The sequence below is a fragment of the Schistocerca americana genome, chromosome X, assembly GCF_021461395.2.
Source record: "Schistocerca americana isolate TAMUIC-IGC-003095 chromosome X, iqSchAmer2.1, whole genome shotgun sequence".
Taxonomy (NCBI): domain Eukaryota; kingdom Metazoa; phylum Arthropoda; class Insecta; order Orthoptera; family Acrididae; genus Schistocerca; species Schistocerca americana.
The window spans coordinates 213,370,101-213,392,376 of NC_060130.1; the positions used below are offsets into that span (position 1 = coordinate 213,370,101).

Below are 22,276 nucleotides of genomic sequence, written 5' to 3' on the forward strand. Positions count from 1 at the left end.
GAGCTCTGGAACACTTAGAGACTGCTGGTGGTTGGCCACCAGCAAGAGATAATGTACCATGCTTCATTGCGTGTCATCCACCCTGATGCCATCCACTCTTACCAAGGGCCCTTCCCACGGGCACCACACAGCCTCAGCAAGGGCCACCTGGCAGGATGGCCATTACCAGGAGTCCCAATGCCGCAGGGTGATGTGCATCTACTCCTTGGCATATGCGGGGAGTTAAGGGCGCAGGCATCAGCAGAGTAATCGCTGTGTTGTCAGGGGGCTACAACCAACAGGGTACATGGCGGCGCCACCACAAAGGACTGGCTACCATGCTCGATAGCAGGTGAAAAGAAGTCCATGACATCGTCGGGGCAGAAAGCGACACCCAGGAATGTATCCTCACCAGAGAGATGGAGAATGAGCAGGACTGCACAACAAGAAAGTGGGTCAAAGATCTGAATGCACAATTTACGGCACCCTTCCCCAATTGGCTTGCTCTCTGGAAAAATTTTGAAATATGGAAGTCAAAACCCTACAGGGGACCATCACATAAAGGCAGAAACATGTGAGACTCCTTTCAGTCGCCTCTTACAACAGGCAAGAATACCTCGGGCCTATTCTTACCCCCAGACCCGCATGGGGGCAAACCAAATTATTAGCAGTCGAACAGCCCTGCAAAAACTGCCCTTGGCTGGAGCAAGAAGGCCCCGAGACTCAAGGAGCCAAGACAGCCACTGGCTCACCATGTGTTCGAGCAACTTACAGAGAACATTGGTGAGACTAATTGGGCAATAGCTGTCCATCACTAGCGGCTGCATACCTGGATTCAATGCCGGGCTCATTATGCTCCTCTCTCACCACTGAGAGAAAGCTCACCCTTACTAGAGATATGGTTAAAGATGGTAAGGAGATGGCAGTGGCAATCCACTGATAGATGTTTGAGCATTTGGTCTCATCACCATAACCTGCAAAGGAGGTATATGTGGTCCAATTGTTGAAATGTACGATTCCCAGCATTCTTGCTGCCATTGTTTTATTAAGTGGTGGACCACGGTACACAGTCGTTTAAAGACAATGAGATGCTCAAGCGATGAACACTGCTAATGTCGCTGGAAAGCATGCCTACGATACCGAATGGCTTCGGCGATTTCAGAGGTCCGCCAGGGTACTACCGTCTGACAAGAGGATCCCAAAGCATAAGAGATCACTAAGTCAGCTGCCGATATAATGGCTGCTGCTGCATTCTGGACAGCCTCATCAATGCCTCCATGTAGCAGTGAGCTCAGAATGACAACAGAGGTGAAAGCATTGTGCAGAGCACATCTAGGTGGGTACCCAGGGTAGTGACACTGAGGAAGACTGGGAAGTGGTCGCTGCCACATAGATAAGTTTTGATGTCTTTACCATGGTCAGTGATCATGGTCCCACATCATAAGGAGTTACAGGCATCGATGTTGCCCAAGATTAGGAAATGTAGGGGGAGCTGAGAAACCAATGCAGACAATGCATTTTAATGCACTCCACCATCGGGAAGGAGATAAACATTACAGAAGGTAAAATCCTGAAATGACATTACCTGAATAGTCATAGCCTAGAAAGTTGTGTCAAGAGGCCCAATTTTGTTATATACCCAGTTCAGACGTATGTGCAAACTCCACCTGACACACTGTCATAACCAGTACAATTCTTAAAATATCCCCAGTGACCACAAAGGGCGATGCAGAAAGCAGGCAAGGAGCCTAAGTCATGTCATAGCTCAGCAAGGTGATGGAAAAAAACCACTACAATTCCATGGGAGAATTGTCCTGTCATTATACTGTGATGGCATGAAGGGACCAAGGAAGCAGGTTATGTAACAGGGTCACCTGCTGCCACTGGTTGAAAGAGTACAGTATCAAGACATGCAGGTTCTGAGATATGTAATGTGGAGCGAATGGGAGCCTCGAGGCCCACTGGGTTGGTTGGTTTTGGGGTTTGCTGGGGGCTAAACATCGAGGCCATCAGTCCCCTGTTCCAAACAGACATACTTGCAAAAGGCCTATACAGTAAAAGCGTAACCTCTGCACCCAGAGGGAGGGAACACAAAGGGGTACAGAGCTAAAATGAACACCGCAATAATACAAAACAGAGGAAACTTAAAAGGAGCAGAGCAAATAGTTGGCTAGAGTAAAACAGACTACAGTGGTTGATGGATCAGGTAGAAGGTCAACCACTCAACTACAAACAAAGAACCTCCAGCTGGAAAGCGTTGATAGAGGTACCAACACAACTTGTTACCATAAAAGAAACTATTTTGGTATCCACATCACAATTAAAAGTCGCTGGAGTGGGTGTAGCCTGAGAAATCTTGTGAGAGCGCCCACACTCGAGTGAGTGATAAAACCCAGCCGCACAGATAAAACATAAAACTGAGTCAGCTATAGAGACATCATCACCAAGAATTAATGGAACTGCAGCTGGTAAATTAAAGGACTGCCACAAGGGGGCTAAAATGGGGCAGTCCATCAGAAGATGACCCACTGTCAGCCCTGCGTCACAGCGACACTTGGGCTGGTTCTCATAGCGAAGGAGATAGCTGTGGGTCAACCGCGTATGTCCAATTCAGAGATGGCAGAGAACAACTGAGTCTCCATGTGTGCTCCTCAAGGATGAGTTCCATACGGCCATGGACGACTTTACCATGTGGAGCTTATTTGGCGTGTTCACGACAGACCATTCAGAGCTCCAGACATCGCGGACCTTGCGATGTAGCGCTGACCGGAGGTCTCTTTCCATGAGACCAAGCTCCAGGGGTGGCGAAGTGGTGGCCTGCTTGGCCAACCGATCAACACGTTCATTTCCTGGAATGCCGATGGAGGGCCACCGGGATCCCTGCTGCAGCCACAGAAGCTGAACATGTGGGGTCCATAGGCATGGGGGCCACTAGAATTTCATTTGTCTTTGAATACTTCTTTTCGTCTTTGTTTTCTTTAAGTGGTTTGGATGACTGTGAGGACTTCCTTGAATTAGTTCCAGGTACCAAAGAAAATCGTGACGCCCTACGACAAGCAGCCTATGTATCCGGTTTCTTTAGTTTTATTTTGCTTTAGGGCACAAAAACAACTGGGGTTCAAACACGCCCAAGTCAAAACTATAGAACACAAAGACAGAGAGCATTTAAAAACGACTATATTTCTGTCCCAACTGACAGAAGAGAAGACAGTAAAAAACAGGGACATGGCGAAAGGGCTACAAAAGACAGCGTACAGAAACGGAGGTTCAAGACTAAAAATTAAATGGCCTTTGCCCTATTGCTTTGGCAGATTAAAAGTAAATCGTGTTGACAGCCCACGTGTCATTTGCTAAAACGGCCGATAATTCAGATGGCAAACCCAAGTGGGAATGTAAGCGGTTAGAAAATGGGCATTCTGTCAGGAAGTGGCAAAAGTTAAAACTTGGGTGCAATGTGAACAAAGTGGTGGGGTAGGCCTACTTTTCAAATGACGATGGCTAAAAAGGCAGTGCCCAGTACGCAACCTAGTTAAAATGACCTCTTCCCAGCGGGAGGACCAAAACGAGGTCGTCCAAGCCCCTGGAAGAGGCTTAATAAGCCATAGCTTATGCCCGTGAAGGAAGGACCAGTGGCGATGCCAAAGGGACACCACCACCTGACAGACCCCAGAGATCATCGCGGGGAATATAGGAACGAGTGGGCTGAGGTATGAGGATTGCAGCCTTGGCAGCAGCCTCGTTTCCTGGCAAACCGACATGACCAGGAGCCCACATAAACATCACAGTGGCTCCACGAAGAGTGAGGAAGTGACAGTTTTCCTGGACCCATTGCACTAAGGGATGGGCTGTGTACAGCACACGTAAGACTCTGAAGGGAGCTGATTCAGTCCGAGCAGAGGACACAATCGAAAAGGCTGTTTTGCCGAAGTACTCCGTGGTCTGATACAGGGCAAAGAGCTCGGCTGTAAATACTGAGCAATGTGGCAGAAGCCGATATTGAAAGACACAGGCGCCAATGATGAAGGCACACCCGACACCGTGGTCAGTCCAAGAGCCATCAGTGTACACAAAGGTACTATCGCAAAGTTCCATGCACAGGTCGTGAAACTGAAGGCAATAGAGCGAGGCTGGAGTAGTGTCCTTAGGAAGCGAATGAAGGCCAAGGTTAACACGGGCCACATCACGAAGCCAACATGGTGAAGGGTTCACACCTACCGGGAAAGTGGCAGGTAGTGTGAAATTAAGCCACTGTAGCATGTGCCGAAAGTGGACTCCAGAGGGTAACAGAATAGAGGGATGCACCCCGTACTGGCGATCAATGTATTCATCCAAGAAGGATGCATAGGATGGTAATACTGTAGGATTTGGAAATGTGTATGGAGGAAGTGCTGTCACTCGTCACAAGCTGTTACAGTGCTATAATTGCTTGTGGTCTAGTGGTAAACTTCATGGAACATAGAAATAAAGTCTCGCGTTCTAGCCCAATCCATTCCCTTTATTTTTAGATTGCATTACATTTGACTGTGTAAGTTAACAGTTTGATGGAACCTTACAGATAATTCGGTTCACTTTCTAATTCACCTGTAAGAACAAAAACTTCCAGAACCCATTGCACAAAAACAGCTTGTGGCAGTGTCAACATCAGTTTACAGTTGAAGAGTTTCCTTGCTCTATAGTGGCCTCTGGCCACACACAACTCACTGCTGGACATCAGGCACCTTCCAACAAGCTGACCAACCACTGCGTGACACTGAGTGTATTTATCATCTGCCATTTTCTCATTTGAGGTTATAGTATTCATCTTGTAGTTACATACTGGAGTTTGTATGGTTAAAATTTACAAACATAAATGATTTAGGATTAATACAAGCTCTAAACTTTGGTACTGAGTGTGGGGAGAGTACGTTTGTGCAAATACATCACAAAGGATTTTCTCATTTCTTGAAAGATCGTTCTGGCATGAATGGTTTTTCATATTCAAGAAGACACTATACCTAACATATGTGATGAATTTGTGGCCATTTAAGAGTCATGTGACATTGGCATTCAATAGGCAAGGTTTGAGTTGTGTGACATTTGCATTCAATAGGAAAGGTCCGTAAGTTAGGAGTGGGAGTACTGCATGCTCCAATTCAAGGCAACAAATATCAAAGGGATGAAGGTTACTACACTTTTGCTTGAACGTCATCAGTTCACTCGTCATGCATTCCTCTGCAATACTGTAACTAGCATTGAGTCATGATGCCTTTATGTTAATCTCTTCAGAATGAGTTAATGGACAAGCCCCACCAAAGACATAATTGATCAAAGGGCTGTGAGAACATAATATTTTGCATCTGATGGCCCAAACAGGGTACTGCTTGCTATGAACTTCTCCCCACGAGTATGCCTATTGCAGCTGGTATTTGTTGCCAATAACTTTAAATACTTTGTGGTCATAGGTAAGAAAAGGGACTCACAAAACTACTGCACTACTGCTAAACGATAACACACTCCACTGATTTAACAAACAAAACTAGCAAGAAATTTGTTTCGAGAGTCACCCCCATGCACTTATTCTATTCTTCTCATGGTATGTCCTCAAATTTTTATCTTCCTTGCTGCTTAACAAAAAGCAATCAAGAAAATTCCTTTCAGGATGAAAATGCACTTCCAAACTGGTTTGATGACATCTTTAACCTAGCTCCTTTAGGTTTCCACAAACACGCAAGCTGAACTATCTAAGCACTGTCAGCCTGTTTTAGACAATGTGAGAGAATATATTGTTGGTGTTTACAGTTATGTTCAACAAAATAATGGAAAACACTATGAAAATCTGCATTGTACTAATGCCAATGAAATACACCACACCACAATAACCTTACGATGAAAGTCTATTTTCATAAAATATAAGGCATCTGTAACTACAACGTGCCTACGTCAGCATGAATTGGTAAGATATTACTCAGTTTGGACTTTGAAACTGTCTACGTGTACTTGGTGTCCTGGGTCACTCTCAAGTACCACAAAGATGTAGAATTTCATAAACAAAATAAGTAAGATTCTCTTTCTGATTTTTGATCTGGCTGCCTGTATCTCTGTCACAAAATGGCTAAAAATGTAGCTTTCAGTGAAACTAAAGCCAAAGCAGCCTTCCTGCTACAGGTGACCATGATGCCACAGAGCTAGCAAAGAATTATGGTAGTTTCTTCTCCCTTATTGCTCCAGTTGTGGCTAGGACAGCTAAGATGTAAAGTTAAAGACAAGAACGTTGCAATTTTCACTTGCAATGAGTTTCCTGCACTCTGAACCACAAATTGCTAACCTTACTTCACACCTTGAGAGGTGGCATGAGCCCCCTCTCATATTTCTATCTTACTCTGAGTAATTCGATTTTCCTCTCTAATTGCATGCGGTGAAAAGTCGCTATTCCTTCACATGCGGACTTCCCACGCAGCGTCTCTCGTCACCCGGGTGGTCCGGTGACAGGCGGGTTCTGCTGATCTTGAAAGGGTGTGAGGGAGTCGAGTGGATGCTTTCCAGACGCCGATATTGTCATAAGAGCAGCTGGGCTAGAGATTCCGTTACTTCGCAGAAACTTAGTGAAAACACTTCCTGGGGGGCTACCAGCGAGGTGTGGGAATGACTTGTGTTCCCAGGCAGTCTTGGTGGGCAAATTCCCGCGTTTTCTGCAAAATCATAACTGTGATTGACTTGCCCAGGGAATTGCTCTGTGACGTAGCAAAATCGGCGCCAAGTATCTCCATTGGTGGAATAGTACTGCGTCGGCAATAGAGGGGAATTTTCCGCCGGTTTTCGAGTTGCTGATTGGAATGTTTAACCACGACCACTGTCGTGGGGGCGGGAATGTTCTGTGTTCGGCTTGTACAGGTGCTCTTTAGAGAGTTGGCTCTCACCTTTTGGTCAGAGTAGGTTACAAGACTGAGTTCTCAGTGCTCCGGACAGCCTGCCTTCCGTTGGCTGTCTAATATACTTTAATTTAATTGTAACTGTTTGACAAAGTTGCTGAAGTTTTAACTTCAACGTAACTTTCTGATTATTGAGCGTTCTGCGTACAAGCGGCCTATGTTGTCCATCTTGAGCAGTTTTGGTTAAAGTTGACTGTAGCGGAGTTACTGTGTGACTTTCCTTGTTAAAATCACTCACTGTATCGTCAGTGATTGTGTAGCGAGCCTTCTCCATCTCCCTCAGAGGCGTATTCGTGATGCTAGGAAGTCTTTAGTCTGGAACAACCAGACCAGGAGAATTTGTTTCAGGCTATACTCACAACATTATCACCACCATGAGGGGATGTCGAAGCAATCAGCCATCGCCTCCGGTATGCCAGATCGTGTCCTTGCAATTAAGAAGACAGCTTGGTAATGTACGTCTGCAGCACCGGCATATCAGGGAATTTTGCTAGGTGATAATCAGAGCTCAGCAGAGTGCACCTGTTCATCTTTTCTAACTTTGTTCTGTCTTGGGTGTTCATTGTCTGAGTTATCAATAATGTAGCAGAAATTAATGCTGGGTTGGCTGGGTGTTTCTCTTAAGATTTGAGTTGCAAGGAATTGGCTCAAAATACCACTTGGTCATAAATGTCACAATCTAGTTTATGGACAACTTCAACTTCACAGCATTTATTTCAGTATCCAATTTGATGTATTGTAAATGTTTCATGTGTTTTATTTATTATTTTGAGTTTAGTCATAATAAATCAAATTGTTATTTTGGACAGAACTTCATTCTGTTAATCAGTAGAGCAACCCTTTCATTTCTCACTACATTAATTAAACTTTCCTTTATCTAATTAATTTATATCCAATTAAATTATTGCAGGAGCCAAACTCTCTTCTACTCCACTTGCAGGGTCGATTACAGTCAATTCGCATTTCTTCTTAATCCATGTGCAACAGCATAAGTCGTAATTAGAAAAGGGGGGGCTTAGAGCATCATTCCCATACGAAGATTCGAGAAGAATTTAGTGTTAAATACACTGCTAGCCCCGGCACCCCGCAACCTTACGTGAAAATCACCCAGATTATTCAATGGAAATGGTACAAATATATCATGTGAATTTAGCAGGATAATTATGTGCTATCCAACAAGTAACTTATCAGTCACATAGTTGTCAAATATATCCTATGTTGTTGCCAAGATTCAGTTATGCTACTAGCAGTAAAAATACCAGCTTAAGTGTTCCTGGAATACACTGGGAATTGACCACAGCCGGTGTCTGAAAGACTCAGCTGACGAGGGCCAGAATATCCATAGGAAATGCCAATGAGTCTCATTCAAGTTTCTGTAACTAGGCTTGGGGAATAGAGCATAGATGTAGTGGCAGACCTAGCTGGTGATTCATTGTCGTCGCGTTGAGATCAGGTGTTCCGCCCGTGGTCTGTGTCTTCCCAAACTGATATTTCAGTGCTGTAACTTGAAGTCTTCATGAGGTTTTCCCTGACACAGTATCTAAATATATGTTGGGAAGATGTAGACCCCCTGGCAGATCACTCTACCACAACGAGACAGAGTTGTTGTTGTGGTCTTCAGTCCTGAGACTGGTTTGATGCAGCTCTCCATGCTGCTCTATCCTGTGCTAGCTTCTTCATCTCCCAGTACCTACCGCAACCTACATCCTTCTGAATCTGCTTAGTGTATTCATCTCTTGGTCTCCCTCTACGATTTTTACCCTCCACGCTGCCCTCCAACACTAAATTGGTGATCCCTTGATGCCTCAGAACATGTCCTACCAACCGATCCACGAGACAGAGTATAGTTACTAATAACACTCAGATGCACTGACTGCAAACTAAACATCATAAATTAGTACCTGTAACAATTATTTGCGTTTCTCTGTATTAAGCCTACTGAAAACTAAAAGGGTCATTCACTCGACGCAATTCATATTTTTGCATAATTTCTAGTGGTTATACTGTAAACGTTATGAGTAGGCAAGCAAATCTTTATTATAATTATAGACTCAGGATATGTTTCTTGATATCGCTGTCATTGGCACCATCCCCTACAGATAACCACGCTAATAAAGAGATAGCAATACAGAACCAATTGCAGAATGTGGAAATCTACAGAAAGACTTTGTAAGCTGCGAACAACATAAAGTTCCAAATCGGGAAAGGCTACTATGCAGAAATAGTATGCAATGACACAAAACGTGGACTCAAAAATCCATTGAAAATTAAACCTGTGAATGTATGCACCCCATGTCTGATTCCAGCTTCTTTTAACATGTAAAGAGAAATAGTTATCGGAATTCGGAGCAAGAAATGCAAAATGCTGACGTGATGTCTAAATAACTCATCTTCAAGCAAAACAGCCATTCAATCTGTAGACAGTGAAAGAACGACCTGTACCATGAGCACAATATATCTGGTGCTGATGTATTGTCAATGAAAGCGAAATGCGCCTATGCTGAAGAGCTTCTCAATGTGTAGTACACTTAAGACAGAGCTAACATGAAACAACAACAGGTTCCCCAAGATGAGTGTGGTGTGGAGATTCTATGCAGCTTCTGTGCAGTGTTATTAATTCTGCCCCTGATGTTTTCATATGAGCAATACCTCTGGCCTACCACAATATTCATACAAGAACTATCAAGTTATAATGGGACAGCGTAGATGGGCACGTGGTTGTAGAATTTGCCGAGCCTATGTATGTACCACTGATTTATAACGCGAAACAACCACTACGTTGGATTATAGCCCACACTTAATTTCTACCTGTGCAAGAATTGCTCAACAGTACAGTGGGTGTTGACACCTCTGCACCCCACACACAACACAGGCCCATTATATTCCAATTAATCATAGCAAAATGATCTATGGTTGTACTTTTCTACCAATGACAATTTCTTTCGCAGCAGACTGTCACCACGGTGCGGAGGTGAGAAACAAGTGTTATGGTCAACCACATAATCGTTCAACCCACTCCCTCCTCCCATTCGCCACACCCACTGTGGACATCTCAAAACTTATGACAAAATATGGAAAGCAAAGAGTTTACAGTGGAAGACATTCAATGTCGGAGGTACCAGAATGATTTACACTTATAACTTTTGACTCTGTTGTTTCCAGACATGTCCCTTAGTACAAATTCATAAAATTAGTTTTCTCCAACATCCCTGAAAATTTGTACCATCATAGAATTACACTGTAGGTATAAATCTGCATTTATAGTCACAATTTATGTGACATCTGCAGTGGGTGTGATGGATGGTGGGAGGGAGTGGATGTGAATGATGGTGTGGTGATCAGCAACACTTGGTTCTCACGTCCACAACAGGGTGACATATTGCTGCAAAAGAAATTATGTTATTGGCAGAAAGATGCAAGCACATAGCATTCTGCTGTGATTAACTGGCGTCTAATGGGTCTGTGTTATATGTGGGGTGCAGAGGTGTCGATGGTATTCACGCACTGCTGAACAATTCTTTCACAGGCAGAAATTAAATCTGGGCTACAATCCAGCTTAATGGTGGTTTGGCATTACAAATTTGTAGCATATGGACAGTAGTGTGTCCCAAGACATAAGAAAGATTTCTCCGCACATTAAAATTTGCATACCCTTCATTTTTTATCAGTTTGACCTGAATAAGAATCATAATAAAGACAATTGTAATTAAATTTTGATAACACATGCTCGACTCTATGCCAAACATGAGACATGAAAATTTGTACCGATTCAGTCTGAAAGGATTTCAGAACTTAATGTTTATTTGGTAAATAAAACACAAATATGTCCAAATCATGTCTATACACTGTTTAACCCTTTCGCGGCTATGGGCGTACATGTATGTATGGTAGGTAGAAAGGCCAGATTGCTATGGACGCAGATGTACGCCCAGCAGGCGAAAGTCCAGATGGCTAACAGCATTTATATATGCCCGAGCTTGGGAGCAGGTAAACGTACACAATATAACCGCTACTCACTGCTGTCTGGGTTTCTGACAAAAGTGTCATCATCTGGTCTTCTTTGTAATTTAGGAAAGTGCTTTAGTTTTTAACTCCTCTGGGCCCTTTCTGCTTACGAGTCTAACATTTGGCCAGTCCTCTTTTCGCTTCTGGTGAGACAACAGCATTCGCGTGTGTAGCCTTTGCCATGTTGTGGTACAATTTATCGGACAAGGAAATCATGAATATTCTTATGAATAGTAGCAACGAAGATTGTAGTGATAGTTCGGAGCTTTCTTTCAATGAAGAGTTGGATGGATCTGGACGTATTGCTGAATCCTAGACATCATGAACAGAAGATTCTTCCTCTGAAGACAGAAAAGAAGATGAAGTAAGTGAATCTACGTCAGGAAAAAGAAAGTTTAAGTGGACGGGGGCTCATCCAGTGACAAAACGACACTGCTTCATGAACACATTTAGGGGGTTAAAAGCAGACTCTGAAGAATCAGGAAGTCATTTACACTCCTTGAAATGGAAAAAAGAACACATTGACACCGGTGTGTCAGACCCACCATACTTGCTCCGGACACTGCGAGAGGGCTGTACAAGCAATGATCACACGCACGGCACAGCGGACACACCAGGAACCGCGGTGTTGGCCGTCGAATGGAGCTAGCTGCGCAGCATTTGTGCACCGCCGCCGTCAGTGTCAGCCAGTTTGCCGTGGCATACGGAGCTCCATCGCAGTCTTTAACACTGGTAGCATGCCGCGACAGCGTGGACGTGAACCGTATGTGCAGTTGACGGACTTTGAGCGAGGGCGTATAGTGGGCATGCGGGAGGCCGGGTGGACGTACCGCCGAATTGCTCAACACGTGGGGCTTGAGGTCTCCACAGTACATCGATGTTGTCGCCAGTGGTCGGCGGAAGGTGCACGTGCCCGTCGACCTGGGACCGGACCGCAGTGACGCACGGATGCACGCCAAGACCGTAGGATCCTACGCAGTGCCGTAGGGGACCGCACCGCCACTTCCCAGCAAATTAGGGACACTGTTGCTCCTGGGGTATCGGCGAGGACCATTCGCAACCGTCTCCATGAAGCTGGGCTACGGTCCCGCACACTGTTAGGCCGTCTTCCGCTCACGCCCCAACATCGTGCAGCCCGCCTCCAGTGGTGTCGAGACAGGCGTGAATGGAGGGACGAATGGAGACGTGTCGTCTTCAGCGATGAGAGTCGCTTCTGCCTTGGTGCCAATGATGGTCGTATGTGTGTTTGGCGCCGTGCAGGTGAGTGCCACAATCAGGACTGCATACGACCGAGGCACACAGGGCCAACACCTGGCATCATGGTGTGGGGAGCGATCTCCAACACTGGCCGTACACCACTGGTGATCGTCGAGGGGACACTGAATAGTGCACGGTACATCCAAACCGTCATCGAACCCATCGTTCTACCATTCCTAGACCGGCAAGGGAACTTGCTGTTCCAACAGGACAATGCACGTCCGCATGTATCCCGTGCCACCCAACGTGCTCTAGAAGGTGTAAGTCAACTACCCTGGCCAGCAAGATCTCCGGATCTGTCCCCCATTGAGCATGTTTGGGACTGGATGAAGCGTCGGCTCACGCGGTCTGCACGTCCAGCACGAACGCTGGTCCAACTGAGGCGCCAGGTGGAAATGGCATGGCAAGCCGTTCCACAGGACTACATCCAGCATCTCTACGATCGTCTCCATGGGAGAATAGCAGCCTGCATTGCTGCGAAAGGTGGCTATACACTGTACTAGTGCCGACATTGTGCATGCTCTGTTGCCTGTGTCTATGTGCCTGTGGTTCTGTCAGTGTGATCATGTGATGTATCTGACCCCAGGAATGTGTCAATAAAGTTTCCCCTTCCTGGGACAATGAATTCACGGTGTTCTTATTTCAATTTCCAGGAGTGTAGATTTTTTTTTTTTTTTTTGGTACTTAATGTCCATGGAATTCATTTCTGCTATCTGTACACAGATCAATAATAAATATAAATTTATTACTGAAAAAAGACGACGAGTACACAGGAGATTAGCGCGCTGGAAGCATGTAGAGCCAGCAGAATTTTATTGCTTTCTAACTTGTTCTCTGCTTATGCCTAGAAGTCAAACGTTAGAGGCCCCAGACAGATTCTTTGCTTCAAACACCAATATTTTCTAACACAAAGGCCAGGGGCCAGTACAAGTTGATCCTGCGTTTATTGCACTTCAGTGACAATTCCACCACATCTCAAGATATACTTGTAAAAATATGTCTCATTGTAGAGCACACAAAAAATAAATTCCTCAAGGCAGTAGTACCCTTTGAAAACCTAGTGATTGATGAAAGTCTGCTACTTTTCAAAGGAAGGCTCCAATTTAAGCAGTACATACCAAACAAAAATAGCCATTATGGCACAAAAATTTTCGTCCTTTGTGATGTACAAACCAACTATATTTTGGATTATATTGTCTACACTGATGCTGCCACAGAAATAGAATCTAGAAATGCTGAATGGGGAAAATCAGACGATGATGATTTGAGTTTGTTATTGCCATACCTCAATGTAGGTCATACCATTTATTCTGACAATTGGTATTTGAGCCCCAATTATTCCTGTGGCTCCATGATAAATGTACAAACGCCTTCGGAACAGTATGCAAAAACAGGAAACACCTACCACCATTGTCAGAGTTTGTGGAGACAAAGAAAAAAGAACATAAAATGGGCCAAAACAAATTGAAACCTACCTGTTTTGTCAGCTATAATAAGTCAATGGGTGCAGCTGATAACACAGATGTGCTGTTATCTTCTTTACAATGCATCCAAAAGACAATGAAGTGGTACAAGAAAGTATTCTTTCATTTGACTGACTTGTATGTGCTTAATGCAAAAACTATTTCTGAAATACAAAAGTAACAGAAGATACCACTAGCGAAATACCACTTCGAAATAATTCGTCAGTTGCTTGATAAATTTCATAGTCCAACGTGGAAAAGTGTGATCCCACGAACAATCAAAGAAGAAAGCCCTTTCCGACTGCAGAATAAAGAGGGACATTATCCAGGGTTCCTCGTAGCAACAGACAAAAAGGAGATTTCCCAGAGACGCTGGGTAGTATGTACTACTCATTCACAATGAAAAATAACACACATAAGAAGCAAAAAAAATGTGATGTGGCTCTCTGCGTGGCACCATGTTTTGAAAAATATCACACACTAAAGAAATATTAGGATGTTTTGGTAACTGTGTATGTTCCAAGTAAAGAAATGTAAAAAATAAAAATAAAAAAGTAAATAAAGTGGTTTTTAACTCAGCCAGCGGCAGTCCAAATCCTGCATCAAAAATGAGGATGGGAAACCACTAAAATAAACCATATCAAACATGACAAGCTGAAAAAGAAAACAGTGAGCAAGAAGGAGGCAGACTTTTACTATCCAATTTCTTACTGTGGAGAACTAACTTTAGGCTTTAATTACAAACGAAGCTATGGGCCTATCACAAAATGAGTTATTCAGACATATTCTTTGTTTAACTCTGAGTCCAGATACACAAGACAATTTGGTTTTAAATTTCTGTAATTATTTTTTAATTAAGATAGTAGGAAGAATTGTGTAAGATTTGGGCATTTCCGCTACACACTACTCACTTTAAAACTATATATCTTGAAACACATTCGTTCGATGTTAATGAAATTTTAATATGTTATAGACATACATATCGATGCTGTAAGCCTCAAGTTACAGGAATTACTGTTAAAAAAGTTCCCATCATTTTTCTAAACCAACTGTTTTTCGGTCCAAAATGAACAATGAACATATAACAAAGTGTTGGTTAGTTTCGAAGCTCTCTTTCGTGGTTATCAGAAACTATAACCACTGTGACCATACAGGGTATACTGTTTTTAGGAAGAACATAAATGAACAATGGTTCTGTGCACGCCGGAATGTGCAGGAAGCCTGCAGTGGCCGTAGCCTACAGCAAGTACAGGGCTGAGTCCACCGCCCCCATCGCTTGTGTGCCGACTATAACACCACATTCGAACTCACTCACATCTTGATAACCTGCCATTGTAGCAGCAGTAACCGATCTAACAAATGCTGCAGACACTTGTTGTCTTATATAGGCACTGCCGATCGAAGCACCATATTCTTCCTGTTGACGTATCTCTGTATTTGAATACGCAACAGATTTCTGGAAACAAAAAAATCATGGCTAAAGCACAACGATACACAATTTTTGAAAGGATTGGGTTTTCAGACTCGAACTTTGTGAAAACTGACAATTTTGAATAAAGATTATGTCTGAAATGGATATCAGAAGAAACAAAATGATATTTAGACCTATACAATAACCATTACATGATGGATGAAATTTCGAACTGCACATGATTATAGGGAATCAGATTTTAATTATTTAAATAAAATGTTACTATATGAACTAATTACATAGTTCTTATAAGCAGGTTGTAAACTATACATTGAATAATGAATTTCAGAAAAATATAGAAGGAATAAGAAATTCATATATGCATATTATAAAGTATAATATTACAACTGTATTATCTAATAAGCTGTAAGTGCATGAATATGATGACTCAGATGAGGCGAAAATTGCACTTTAGGAATGATATGAGATTCAAATATACCTGAAGTTCAGAAGACTGCCTGGAAATTGTCAAATAACACATCATATTGGGTGGACATCTTGGAGTGAAAAGTAGTGGAGCTCCGACATATCAGGGTAGCATTCCTGATCCAAAATTATTATCTAGTTGGTGTACAGAGTGTTTAGTACTGGCATCCTAAACAATGTGTCTAGCTCCATCATTAACAAACATAATGGTCTATCTTCAATCTGAAATGAAAGAAAAGTAACTTTCATTAAAGCAGACACTGTGGGACAGTACATATACATAATACATCTGGTTCACAATGCTTTAAATAAAAGCCATACATTGTTGATAGTTACTAAATGTATGAAATTCAGTGACATAAAATGGGCAGTCCAGGATGGTAAAGTGAATGAAATGCAATGAGTTGGAATGATAGCAGTGATGGACACTAAAAAATGCTGAACTTTAAAATGCATGTCTCTGTTAGAAACAACTTAAATATAGGATACCAAGGGTGCCAAGTACACAATCCTAGCATACATCACCATTTAAAGTTTGTTCAGGAATTTCATACTTTAATACATAGTGGAATAACAGTGCTGAATATGAATAAAAGGTTTTTACTTTATTGTGAAATAATTTTTTTTGTAAATGTGGAAGTTAAATAATACAATGTAAAAATACAGAGGTCCTCCTCACAGGACACTTGAAATGGGTATGTCGGTGTTCACACAGAAGTTATGAAGAACCCTGCTGAAGAGAAACTGAGGCATGGAATGGGAGTTGTCACACTCCAGGATATCAGGTTCAGGGAAGCTGTGAGGCAAATGAGCTGAAATTCCTCCTGTGCTACTCATAAAAAGAGAAAACTAATAAAGATATGGAGTTGCTTACACTCCTCATGATGGAAGAATATGTACTGTGCATATCAAAGGGAAATTTCACATTGTGACCTTCATGAATGCATATGTGCCAACAGAAGAATAAGATGAAGATGTGGTTTCCATCAGTAACTACATGAAGCATGCCATGAAACGCCTAGATATAACTCCACATTAGACCTTGGTAACTATAATGCCCAACATAGCAAGGAAGATCATTTAAGAAGTGTGTTTTGTTGGAAAATTTTGTACGATCAAACCAGTATAATATGAGGATCACCCAGTTTGCTGCTGCAAACTAGTTAAATGCTGTAAATGACTGTCTCCTGAGAATATCTGCAAAGGGACCTGAAAAAGTAATATCTATTGGTACTAAAGAGGTAAGTATCTTGATACAGAAAAAATGTGCATGCTTTCTGAGGAGCTAATTATAATTCTTATAATTACCTACTAGAAAAAAAAAATAAATAAATAAATAAAATAAATAAAATTTAAAAAAAGAGGCAGAAGCTTGCTACGGCTTCCAAAGATCAACAGAAGAGTTCATAAATGTAATATAGTACAGCAGAGAGAGGTCTACTGTTCAAGAGTTAAAAAAAATAAATGCTGCTTCAACAACAGCACATGGGCTAAAGTCTACATCAGGGTCTGTGGCAGTCACTGCAGTGACTATCTACTGCTCATAGGTTGGCAACGCATGTTTCGTGTGGCCAATGGAATGATTCTTTGAAATAACCAATGAGATGCGAGAATGGAGGAAATTAATTTCTAGTGCCAAAACTGAAACCATTGTCTTGTTTGCTGTTCTTCAGTGTATTAGCAAGTTTTGGGAGAAATATTTTGTGATTATGTTAATGAGTATTGTAAAGTGGACTGATTTCAGTGTTTTAGTTCTGCACGGCGATGATGTCCATTGGTGCATGTCTCGTGGATTAATTGCAGAAACATGAAAATGTATCAAATGACTCTTAAGGTTGGTTGGGTATTTGGGGGAAGAGATCAAACAGCAAGGTTATCGGTCTCATAGGATTAGGGAAGGATGGGGAAGGAAGTCGACCATGCCCTTTCAAACGAACCATCCCGGCATTTGCCTGGAGCGATTTAGAGAAATCACGGAAAATCTAAATCAGGATGGCCAGACGCGGGATTGAACCGTTGTCCTTCCGAATGGGAGTCCAGTGTGCTGACTCTTAAGGAGTCAAAGGTTTGTAAGGATGGAATCATCTGAAAGTGCATCAAATGCCACCACTTTGAGTAAGTGGACCAGTGTTGTTCAATTATGTCATGGGAGAAGGTAGGTGGATCGATGTTTATTACTAATAGAGTCACGTATTCGATATATTAATAAACAATGATTTACCTACCTTTCTCCATGATTTAATTAAAAAACACTGATCTGTGCTCATGCGTATCATTGTGTAGGAACAAAGAGCAGATAAATATTTCATTGCTTTTTTGAATATATCATGGGCTGTGACACTGTTGTTGGTTTTAGAGCAGTTTAAATACCAGTAGCTCAAATAAGGAGCAATTAAATTTATAATCCTCATTTACAAACATGCTTCACCCTTTCTCCTAAATGCATTATTTCCAAACACATCATTCGGCTGCTGCTCTCTCATTGGCTGCGTAACACAAACAGCTGACACACTTTTTGCTCCCATGATACCTCACAGCAAGTGCTGACAACATTCTTGTATGACACATGTAAGTACACCACTGACCCTATTGCAGACTTTTACCCATCACATGAAATACTAGGGGAAACAACGAGAAAGAGAAATGGAGAGTGATTAATATAGCCAGGCAGTGAAACAGAAGAACGAAGCAAGACAAATGCTTACAATGCAATACTAGATCAAATAAAGCATTATACAATAAAAATAGGATCAAGGGAGCAAAGGTATATTGGTGGGGTAAAAAAAAAGAAACCCTAAGGAGAAAAAGATGGAAGAGTACTACCAAAGGAATGAAACAAAATTTTGTAAGAAAATTACAGAAGAATGTGAGTAAAAGTAACTGCATGTAAGTGTGAAGAAGTAAATTTACTGGCATATAAACAATACCTCTTTCACAAATGGAGAGAGAGTAGTTTAAGGGAATTTTTGGGGGCAATGCTACCAGTAGTGAGCAGCCACTCTGTTACACTGCAGATGGAAAGATAGAAGAGCCCAGATTATAGCAAGTATGGAAGGTAGTGCACAATCTAAAAAATTAGAAAGCACCAAGAACTGTTGATATACTGGCAGAACTGGTCTCCATAAGTGAATCCACAAACTATTAAGTTCACAGTAATCAGGGAAGGATGATTTGGAAGAGTGATTCTTAGGTGTAATTATACAGTTAATTAAGGAGAGAGATAAGACTTGTTAAGATTATCAAGGGATTACTCTGCTGGGTATAACCTGCAAAATTATCACTAGCATTACGAACAAAAAGCTACTTCCTTAGGCCAAGATTCTGGGAGAATCAGTGCAAATTTCTGCCTACCAGATCAGATAATTGAGTTATGGCAAATATGTGAAAAGGCATTAGCATATAATATTGAGCTTCATAATGTCTATGAAGACTTATAGCAGGCCTTTGATAGTCTTCACAGGGCAGAAATGATAAATTATTTGTTACTACTTGGTACACACTCTAATACCTTTCACTCATTCTAACAACATTTCCTGGTTCCAAGGATTCAGTCTGAGTCGATAGAGAACTAATTAATTGGTTTAGCATTATTGAAGGAACCAGACTTGTGGTTACCCTCTTTACAAAGCTTTTCAATCTGACTAAGTAGCCATTCAAAAGCTTCAAGTATCAGGTTACATACACACGAAGTCAACTCTTACATGCATATGCTCTGATGCAATAAGCAGTAGAATTTCATGACAGAATATGTGAACTGAAATAAGTCATAATTTGAGAACTTGCTATAAATGAAATCTAGGCTAAGGGCATTAATCTCAGCAGTAAGGAAAACAACAATTTCGATGAACTATCAGCAGCAGAGCTTACTTTCCAAGGTGTGCAGAACTTTGGTTACCTGCATTTTCATATTAACAGAAAAAAATATACTGTAAGACTAACATGGGATGCTCACCCACAATCATCTTGTAGACATCTGTTTAAGAAGTTCAGCATTCTGAATACTGCTTCACACTATATTATCCATTCATGAAGTCCTTTGTAAATAATCCACTGCAGTTCAAAAGAAACAATGATTTATGTAATTACAATATTACAGTTGCCTCTAGTACAAAAAGGGGTGCATAATCCTGCAACTGTAACTTTTGACTACTTCCCCTCTGATATGAAATGTCAGACAAACTGCATAGAAATTTAGAAAAACTGAAATAGTTTCTCGTTGACAACTCTTATCCCACAGAAGAATTTCTGTTGTAAAGTGTAAAAAGTGGTGGGTGGAAATTACTGACTCATCAGTACATTTAGCAACAACACAAAAAACTTATAAAATGTTCAGCTTGTAGCCATATTTACTAATTAATGTGCAATATGACTGCAAAATAACTTGTTTCACACCATTTTAATTATCGTGCAAATGATCTATGGAACATCAAACTAACTAACATGGCATATTCCATGTCAACTGAAATAAAATATTTGAGACTAAGCAAAATAGATGCTTCAACATGTTTAATACATTATTAGTCTCCAAGTTATCAGACAGACAGCTAAAATTGCAAATATGTATGGTTACAATCAGGCCAGTTGTAACCTACAGATATGCAGCATGGACATTAATCCTTTAATTATGTTTTATCCCATGTAACACTGAAATACAAACAGTATGTGTTCTTTGGTAATAGTTATCAACATAACTACACCCTATGTACTCTATTACATATTAGTAAGTTCACCACAAGATGTGTGGTGGTACATATTCATGCCAATGAACCAGGAGCACAAAATGTGAGCTAAATTTTTTTAAACAAATCTGCAGGAAATTAGCAGCATCAACTTCAGACCATGTATATAAATCCACATTTGCAGCCATTTCAGTATCAATCTGTTTCAAAATTTTCATGAAATGCTTCAAGCACAAACAAACAGTATATCCTACTTGCTGAATCTGTACTAGATGTTTCATCAACTAGCCTACTTGCCACTGTGTTATACACACACTACCATTAGTTATTGCAGGAGTGTTGGAAAGTGGAAATAGCGGCAACATCATCTGCACCAGAGTCTCTTTCAAATTCCAAACCTTCTGTGTTATCTTCTGTAACCTCTTCCCAGCAGTTCATTACATGAACACCCACAACTTAATCTGCCACAGTTCCATACCACCTATATGAAGTCACTCGTGCAGGTCTAAAGAAAGTAAAGATGCGCACAAATGTCAATATGATCCCTCTATCTATAAAACTTCACCATAAATGAAAACATAATATGCCTATTACATTCAGATGTGTCAAACTACTCTAGTTACGTTGTGTATTTTTAGTAATCATCCTAGACCTGCACTTTCAGCAGAAATGATTCGTATTATCTCACCTGTGAACATTTTCGTGATAACTTGTGAAACAATATTAACCGAAATGTTCATTCTTCATTAGAAGTAGCATTTCACAGCATATAATTATTAAAACTGTTTTCTAGCTAGTAACTGAATTTCCGACAACTTCTTTGTTTATACATACGGTGAGGAAGATATCTAGTTGTACATACGCTTACAAACGCTGTCATTTATATTAGAAGAATAAAAAATCTACGGATGGCAAACGCTACCTGAATGCAAATCCAACTCTGAGGACAAGTGCCTCAAAGGTTATTTGGAATAACTAACTTTAAAAGGTGCATCCACACCATGCCTTTTTTGTGTTCAACTCTGCACATGTGCATAAATTTCCAGCAGCGTAACTAAGCACGCGCATTTGTAATTCCCTGGATATGAAGGCCGTGCATAAATCACAGTCAATCTTCGCGCTAATTCGTTTAGTTACTAGCGATACCAAACGACACGCAGTTACAGCCCATGTTTGTTCGGCTTTATTCACTTGTTCGCGGCTATCTCAAACCTACCAACATGCAAACATAAAAATGGTAACTAGATAAACTATTGAAAATATAACCAATACAATTCATTATTTGAAATAAATAAAGCAATAAACAGCATTTATGACCAGTGGTACACATATTTCGCAGTGTAAGGGTTAACGAGCGCTGCTGAGAAGCAGTTCTGGGTGTTGAAAACGCAGTGTTCTGACGACCTGCGTGGCAGACTGGCAGTTTAAGAAGAGAGGTGGCTCTGCTAGACTCGCATTCCGGCGGGCGACTGAGCGACTAGACGACTGTTTCAACACGCATCCTGCCATCCTGATTTAGGTTTTCCGTGATTTCCCTAAATCGCTTCAGGCAAATGTCGGGATGGTTTCTTTGGAAGGGCACGGCAGATTTCCTTCCCCATTTTTCACTAATCCGATTGGACCGATGACCTCGCTGTTTGGTCCCCTCCCCCAAATCAATCAACCAACCAACAGTTCAGAATAACAATTGTTTCATCTAGAACAAACGCTTAATTGGTCACCTCATACAAGGAGCTGCCATTGTAAGATTAATAAAAAGCAGAAGGATAGCCTGGCTTGGATATGCCCTTAATAGAGGCCAACTGGAGAAGACAGATAGGAATGCTACGAAAGCATTGAAAGATCAAACGATGTGGAAGAAGATACAAAATCTCTCAGAGCCTGAAAATAGTGAATAACCGCACTGGAGAGGTGAGAATGGAGGAACCTTACTGAAATGGGTAAAGCTGGGTTCACAGACGCAACAAAAGTATAGCCACAGCTAGTGGCGTACAGTAGTTGCAACGAAATTGCATGTGTGAACTCTCATTTCTCAGTGGCGCAGCTTAAGAGACGCAACTCTTGCCATGGCACAAAACTTTCACCTTG

The 22,276-nt window shown here is 41.6% G+C and overlaps 1 long non-coding RNA gene across 1 annotated transcript; it reads right to left on the reverse strand.

The window, feature by feature from the left end:
* Positions 1-14,553: 14,553 nt before the first annotated feature.
* LOC124556520 lies at positions 14,554-21,382 on the reverse strand. Its single transcript, XR_006968615.1, has 3 exons — positions 21,111-21,382; positions 15,523-15,731; positions 14,554-15,068 (listed from the first exon to the last, which is right to left on the reverse strand). It is a non-coding gene; the product is annotated as an uncharacterized LOC124556520 (long non-coding RNA).
* Positions 21,383-22,276: the final 894 nt, after the last annotated feature.